This window comes from Pelodiscus sinensis, chromosome 10, assembly GCF_049634645.1.
Source record: "Pelodiscus sinensis isolate JC-2024 chromosome 10, ASM4963464v1, whole genome shotgun sequence".
In the NCBI taxonomy this organism is placed as follows: domain Eukaryota; kingdom Metazoa; phylum Chordata; order Testudines; family Trionychidae; genus Pelodiscus; species Pelodiscus sinensis.
The window spans coordinates 42,639,489-42,646,249 of NC_134720.1; the positions used below are offsets into that span (position 1 = coordinate 42,639,489).

At 41.9% G+C, this 6,761-nt stretch overlaps 1 long non-coding RNA gene across 1 annotated transcript; it reads left to right on the forward strand.

Moving 5' to 3' along the window:
* Positions 1 to 2,496: 2,496 nt before the first annotated feature.
* LOC142830869 (uncharacterized) lies at positions 2,497 to 5,724 on the forward strand. The gene is made up of 2 exons (XR_012906404.1): positions 2,497 to 3,210; positions 4,695 to 5,724. It is a non-coding gene; the product is annotated as an uncharacterized LOC142830869 (long non-coding RNA).
* The last annotated feature ends 1,037 nt before the right edge of the window (positions 5,725 to 6,761 follow it).

Below are 6,761 nucleotides of genomic sequence, written 5' to 3' on the forward strand. Positions count from 1 at the left end.
TTGTTTTTTTGCCAAATTGATTTCCTTTTCTCCAGATTAAAAATAATAAGAAAGACACTACATGATTATTTTGAATGATGGGCAGAATATAACAAGAAAAAACTCACTGGTTTGGTATAGAGAAGAACTCTGTCACGATAAAGGCAAAGGCTATAATACAACTCAGGAAAGATCTAGATTAATTCAAGGAGGGTAAATCCACCAATGGCTATTTTCCAGGATAGGCAGGGATGCAAAGCCATGCTTTGAAGTGTCCTTAGCCTCTGTTTGCCAGACATGGGAAATGGTCAACATCACTTGATGATTACCTGTTCTGGTCATTCCCCCAGTATCCTCAAATCCAGTGTGATAAATCCAGCAATAATTTACAAGAATTCCTAAATTTCTCTTATGGCCTATGTTGAACAAGGAATGGTTACGTTAGTAGGGTTGCCAGATACTTTCATAAAAAATCCCAAACATGGTGGGGGGAAAAAATGGTTGGGCAAAAACTGTATACCTGGCAAACCTATGCGTTAGTCTACTTCTAGACAGGAGAAATTAACATTTCATTGCCTTTTTAGTTTCTTTTGTGTCCTTAAAAGGCCATCTGGGAACACACTGGTGAATAATACAAGGTTGGCTTTGGCATGATACCTCTAACAGACTCTTTTTCAAAATATTCCCTCCACAAGTAGGGTAATGGAACTTAGCAAATAATATGGAGACAATATTCAAAATAGACCTTTTGCTACACAAATTGCTACACAAATTGTATGAGGTAGCTACACAAATTGTATGAGGCATAAGCATTTGTTTTTGGTCACAAATTAAAGTTTGAACCAATGACCCATTTCCTGTGAAAAGTTGCCTTTAAATTGTGCTGTGTCATGAACATAAAAGTCAAAAACACATCGAGGAGTTGATACCAATAGCTGAAGTCCAGATCCTGCAATCATATCTGTGCAGATAGTCTTTGTGCACCTTTGGGGGTCTCCAACTAGACACCAGGATATTACTAAGCCGTAGGATCAAGCCTTTATTTCCTTTTACTTGTACAGTGCATTTGGTAACTAGAGATATCTGGATATCTGTTTTGTTTGTTTTGTTTTTTTAGTTTAGTGATCAAACTAAAGAATTTTTCAGCAAACTATGAATGTTGCAAAAATGTTTCAAATTAAATGACATGTTTTATTCCATTCTTGAGGTCTTTTAACCTCTGTTTTAAAAGAAAAAATACAACTGATATGCAAAGCAAAGAAGTTATTTTGAATTTAAAAAGCTGAAATGCTTGGTTTAGAAAATATTGAAGCATGTTTACACTGACTACATTTTTAATTTAAACTGCTTGATAGTTTGGGTGAATGGCGAATGTACCTGATTATGAATATATATAAATATATATACATTTATATATACAAAACCTTTGAGTGAAGCTTCTACTCTAGGAAGTCCAAGTAATATAGGGCCCAATATTCAGTTGCAATATTTATTTTACAGTAGTGCTCAGCTACCTCAATCATGGGTAACTGCCACATTTGCTAAGCACGATAAAAGCATATAACCAAGATCCTGCCTCAAAGAGCTCAGTGAAACTATGTCATTTGACACCAGCTGGGTCCTATAGGGGAGGGAGATTTGTGGGGAATGTACCCTCTCCTCTCAGACAGGAACTTGATGTCTTCTGCAGACTTGCAATGGCTTCCCTTTTGGGCAATAAAGGGGTGATCCATGAAGTAGTTGATTCCATTGTCCAGTTCCTTCAAACGATACAAAAAGGTGGTGACCAGTGACCAAGTCATATTCCCTTGTTCAGTGGAAGCACAATTGTCAAGGTGTATCAGGGCATTCTTGCAGCCCAACAAATTTGTCCCCTTAAATCTCAATTAAATAATCTAGAAGAATAAGCAGGAGCCACAAATTCCGATCTAATATTGAAAAACTTGTTTTGGTCAAAGAAGAGAAATAAAAGCTGTTACAACTACTAGACTATATCAAAGAAAAACCTAATTCCAAATGATACATGTTGCTGCTCACAAATCCCTTAGCTCTTTATATGAGGAAAAAGGAAATATATGGTTCATACTATTTCAGCACAATCAAAAATTAATGCTAGCTATCAGGGATAAGCTGGACCCTCAACAGCTTTAGCACATTCTTTTGTGTAGGATGAAAAGCTAATACAAGGCCTGATATTCAGCTGATGTTGCATCTTTGGCTCAGTTGTTGTAATTATTACTTGTTTTGCAGCAGTGCTCAGGTGTCCCAGTCCTGGGTTAGGGCTGCAGTGAGCTAAGCACCATAAAAGCCTCTAGTAAAGACCCTGCCTCAAATGACTCAGTGGAACCCTGTTAGTTGACACCAGGTGGCCCATAAACTCAGTTATCCAATTTAAAGTAGCAATGCCAGTTCATTCCACAGTGATCTCGCTTAGCTGGAGATATAGATGATTTTCTACAACAACAACAATGACAAAAAATCCTGTGTAACACAGTACAGCTTGTGGAACCTCTAGAAATAACCATCTAATCCTCTGCCCTTGAAAAGGAATTTCACTGTCTTGTCGAGTTAGCCTCAATAGCCTATCAGGAGTGAATGTAAAAGCAGCTATGAGAGTTGCCCTGGGAGCTGAATCAATTCTGTGATACTTAGGGGCAACAATTGGTGCATCATCTTCCCTGTAATGGGGAAGAAATAGAAAGGGAAGTTCAAGGTGCTTGCCAAGATGTATCTTTAACTAAGTGTCTGAGTTTATAAACCCTGAAAAGCTTTTTTGAAAAGCTACACACACACACACCAAGGCAAAGATTTCTTTCAGAATTCTGTCTATCATATACTAGGTATTTCTTGGGGCAGCAGGGTCTAATTCAGGCAGGTTCAGAACCTTTTCCTCCTCCAGCCTGTGACGGGGCGAGGCAGCCCCGCACTGAACCTACAGGGCCCAGCCAGGGTTACCTGGCTGCAGAGGCCCCTCCCCCACAGCCCTACCGAGCATGCCCAGGCTGCAGCAGGGCTATAAAAGCCTGGGCCAGGACTCAGTCAGGGGAGGCAGCCGAAGGAGAAGGACTGGAGAAGGGAGCTCTCCCTCAGCGGTTGCTAGGGACTCCAGGAGAGACCGGAAGGAAGGCGGAGGCGAATTGATGCAACCCAGAGACTGCCTGCCGAGGGGACGCCGGCCTGGAGATTGCAGCCAGCTGGGCAAGTCCAGGGGAAGGAAGCCCGGGGGTCCAGGTAGGAAGTGGCCCAGGGCAGGAGCAGGAGCCGCCGCTCCCGGCCCGAGAACCTCGGCGTGTTTCGGCTGGATGGCCCCGCCGAGAGAGTGACCTGGTACCTGGTCGCTCACAGGGCCCTGGGCTGGGACCTGGTGGAGTAGGGGGGGCCCGGGTCCCCCTACCTGGGGTGTGCCCCTGCTACAACGACAAACTGTGTTGTGGACTCGGCCTTGCTTAAAGGGCCAGCTGTAGACTGTTTTGTGGACTCAGGCCGGGGGGGCCTTAGCCCTGCTTAAAGGGCCAGCTATAGACTGTTTCAGGGACTCAGGCCAGAGGGCCTTTGGCCTGGCTTAAAGGGCCAGGGAGAGACTGTATCACAAGGGGTCGGGGACCCAGGCAGGAGGGGCCCGCCACACAGCCCCACAAAGTTTTTCCAGGTTCGGGTAAATCTTTGTCAGCAGTGGGGACTTGTCAGCAGTTTCTCCACTGCTCTGTAACAAGTCACCTTCTTTTCACGTGCAGCAGCTTTCTTCCTTTGCCATCCTTTCCTGTAGCCAGCTCTCCTTTTTAAGCTTGCTTCTTTCAGCAGGGGCAGGCATTGCCAGTGTGTTTCTTTGGTTAATCTTTTTCTTGATTAAGCTCGGGGGGGGGGGGGGGGAAGGGTTCTTCTACATGTTTTTTTTTTTTAACCTTACTGCTACTAAACTTGTCTCTTTTTATTTGCAATTTTCACTTCTCAGGTCTAAAGACTCTGGGCTACCCCTTCTACTGAAGGAAATTAAGGTAGCTTCAACAAATACCCTGATTTATCCCAGCTGAGGATCTGACCCTCCTTTTATAGCTCAGCCTCAACCACATTAAAGTCCTTTTCTAACAAAGCTTCACCATATGATTTCAGGTGAACTCTACAAGGGTTTGTAGCCAATGGACAAATTCATCTCTAATGTAATTCAGATCAACAACATTGCGCCTGGGATTAATTTAATCCATTGTGTCTAGGGTTATTTTGCCAGCATAAATGGGAATGCACTTAAAAACAAGAAGTCCGCCTGTTATTTATTTCCCTTTTACAACCCTATAATCAGTTTGATAGCAACTATTGTACTAGAAATTGACCCTCTCTCTTAAAGAGAATGTTACCTGTCAGTCCTTAAGTATCTGCTATTTGTTCCACTAGACAATACAATCGAGTTTCATACAGTGTCCTTCAGTATCACTGAACACTGTTTGGAGAGGAAAATGAGTGAGACAGTGAGAGAGAGAAAATGTTGCACAGAATTGTTGTCAATTACTGTTGGATGAGTAGAAAGGGGGAAATGATGCACGGAGATGGGCAATGTAAAGAAGAGTTGCAATGTAAAAGTGGTACTGTGGCTGTTGCTGATGTAGTTGGGGATGGAAGTTTAAGGGGTTGGTAGTGAATGGGAAGTAAATGGGAGGGTTTTAGGAGTGCTGGAAGAGAGCAAGTGACTCGTGCCTTCTGTTGATATGTGACAATCCTAGTGTGAAGAGTTGCTTGGAGAACATCGAGTGGAGACATTAGCAAGTATGGACCTGATCCCATTTCCAGTTCAACGTATGTAGATGGGGTGTAATCCAAACAACTAATGGGATTACACAGGAGTAAAAGCATCAGAAGAGCAGAATCAAGTCCTACATGTGGAGAAATACCTACTACCCATAAAAAAGGGGGGATTCTGGTTGCCGAAAGTGGAGCACAACAGCCATACAAGAGCAATTAGAAAACAATGTATCCATCTACCGCTGCAATTACCATGCTGTTCACTCCACAAAATACAAGACTGACATTTCAAACATCCTTTTGCCATTTTTCCCCTCTGAATACTAATAGAGTTCAAAATCAGAATCCCGTAGATTGGTGCTGTGCCCAGGTGACAAGGAGGTGTTTGTGCAGAAAGGTGGACAAATGTAAAGTGAATTTCCACTATGTGATGTGTCCCTGCATTTTCCAAAGAAAAAGGACATGGTATTAACATACAATGAAGATCCAGGTTTAAATGGATCCAAAATAGGCCAATATTAGCATATAGGAAGTATGGAAAATTGAACATGCCTCATCTCATAAAGTTCATTTAGCAAACTCCAGTGGGATGCCCTTGTAATGAATGGAGAAATAGAAGTCCATTTCTCTGTTTGTTAAAGGGGCATCCCACTGGAATTTATGAATGGGATGTAAATGGAAGGGTTTTATGTAGTGTTGGAAGTGAGAAAGTGACTCAAGCCTTCTGAATTGCTGGGACAATCCAAGTGTGAGTGCCATTCATAGAGTGCTCAAGTCATACTCTCCTAGCCTGTCGTAAGTGGAACACCATAAGTGAGTAAATAGCCTTCTATTCATACTAAGGTAATTTAGTCTTCTATTAGTAAATGATAACTTCATTACTGCATGCTATTATAAAATAGCAAGGGGACAGCAATTGAAATAAAAAGGCAGATTTTTATAATGCATCAAGTGCTAACAGAGAAATACTCAATGTAATGTGGTGATTAATAAATGAAGCATTTAGCTTGATATTCCAGGGCATATTTCACTGATGCTTTGTCACGAGGGTTGAAAGAAGAAGATTTATAATTACTAGGAATGGTATACATTTCATGAAACTGGCCACACATCTGCTACTACAACAATTCAAAAATACAGATTCCCACAGAATTGTTTTGCAAAAGATCTATGGACCAGATTGTCAGCTGGCAAATTCAGTGCAGTTCCAAAGCTGATGGCAGTTATTTGGTTCTGCTCCCATTATAGCATGAACTATTTGCAGAACTTGGTTTCCTTGGGAATTTTTTTAGTCACTTTGGGGCATCATCAGCATGTAGATGTAATAAAGCAACAGTCAGTCATCATCAGCCACACTGCATTTTTCATGTTGAGATGAGCTGCCTTTTGCTATAACTATTCCACTTAACATTTTTTCTAACATCTATAGAAATACTCCAGATTACTTCCTTTTAAGTGACATTTATTTAGTTTTAAATGGATGGTGGATGCCCCCTGGTTTTTTGTATCTGCTTGGTGAGATTTATAACAAAACAAAACCAAAACATTCAACCAAAATCTTGGACCAATGTGTAGCTAATTAGGAGCCAATGAAATGAATTAGCCAGAGGCATGAGGGTGTTGGCAGTCATGGATGACATAGCAAAATGAGGATCCCAAAGGCCTGCTGATAAGAGAGAAGAAAGGAAGCTCTTGAGAGCAAGTGTTCCAGCCGTGGGGTAGGGGAAGGGTAGCAGGTGGCCATTTGAGGCCATCTCCCAATCTTCTTTCTTCAGACAAAAATATATTTCCCTGGGTGTGGCACTCAAATACCTTTTATGATTTGGGCAAGTTTGGGTAAGAGTGTGTGAAAACCTGCTTAGTAACATCTTAGTGAATCTCAGTGTTACCCACTGGTTTGTGTTGGACTCTAATTTCTTGGGGTATTTCTACACTACCACCCTAGTTCGAACTAGGGTGGTAATGTAGGCAACCGGAGTTGCAAATGAAGCCCGGGATTTTAATTTCCTGGGCTTCATTTGCATAAAGCCGGGTGCCACCATTTTTAA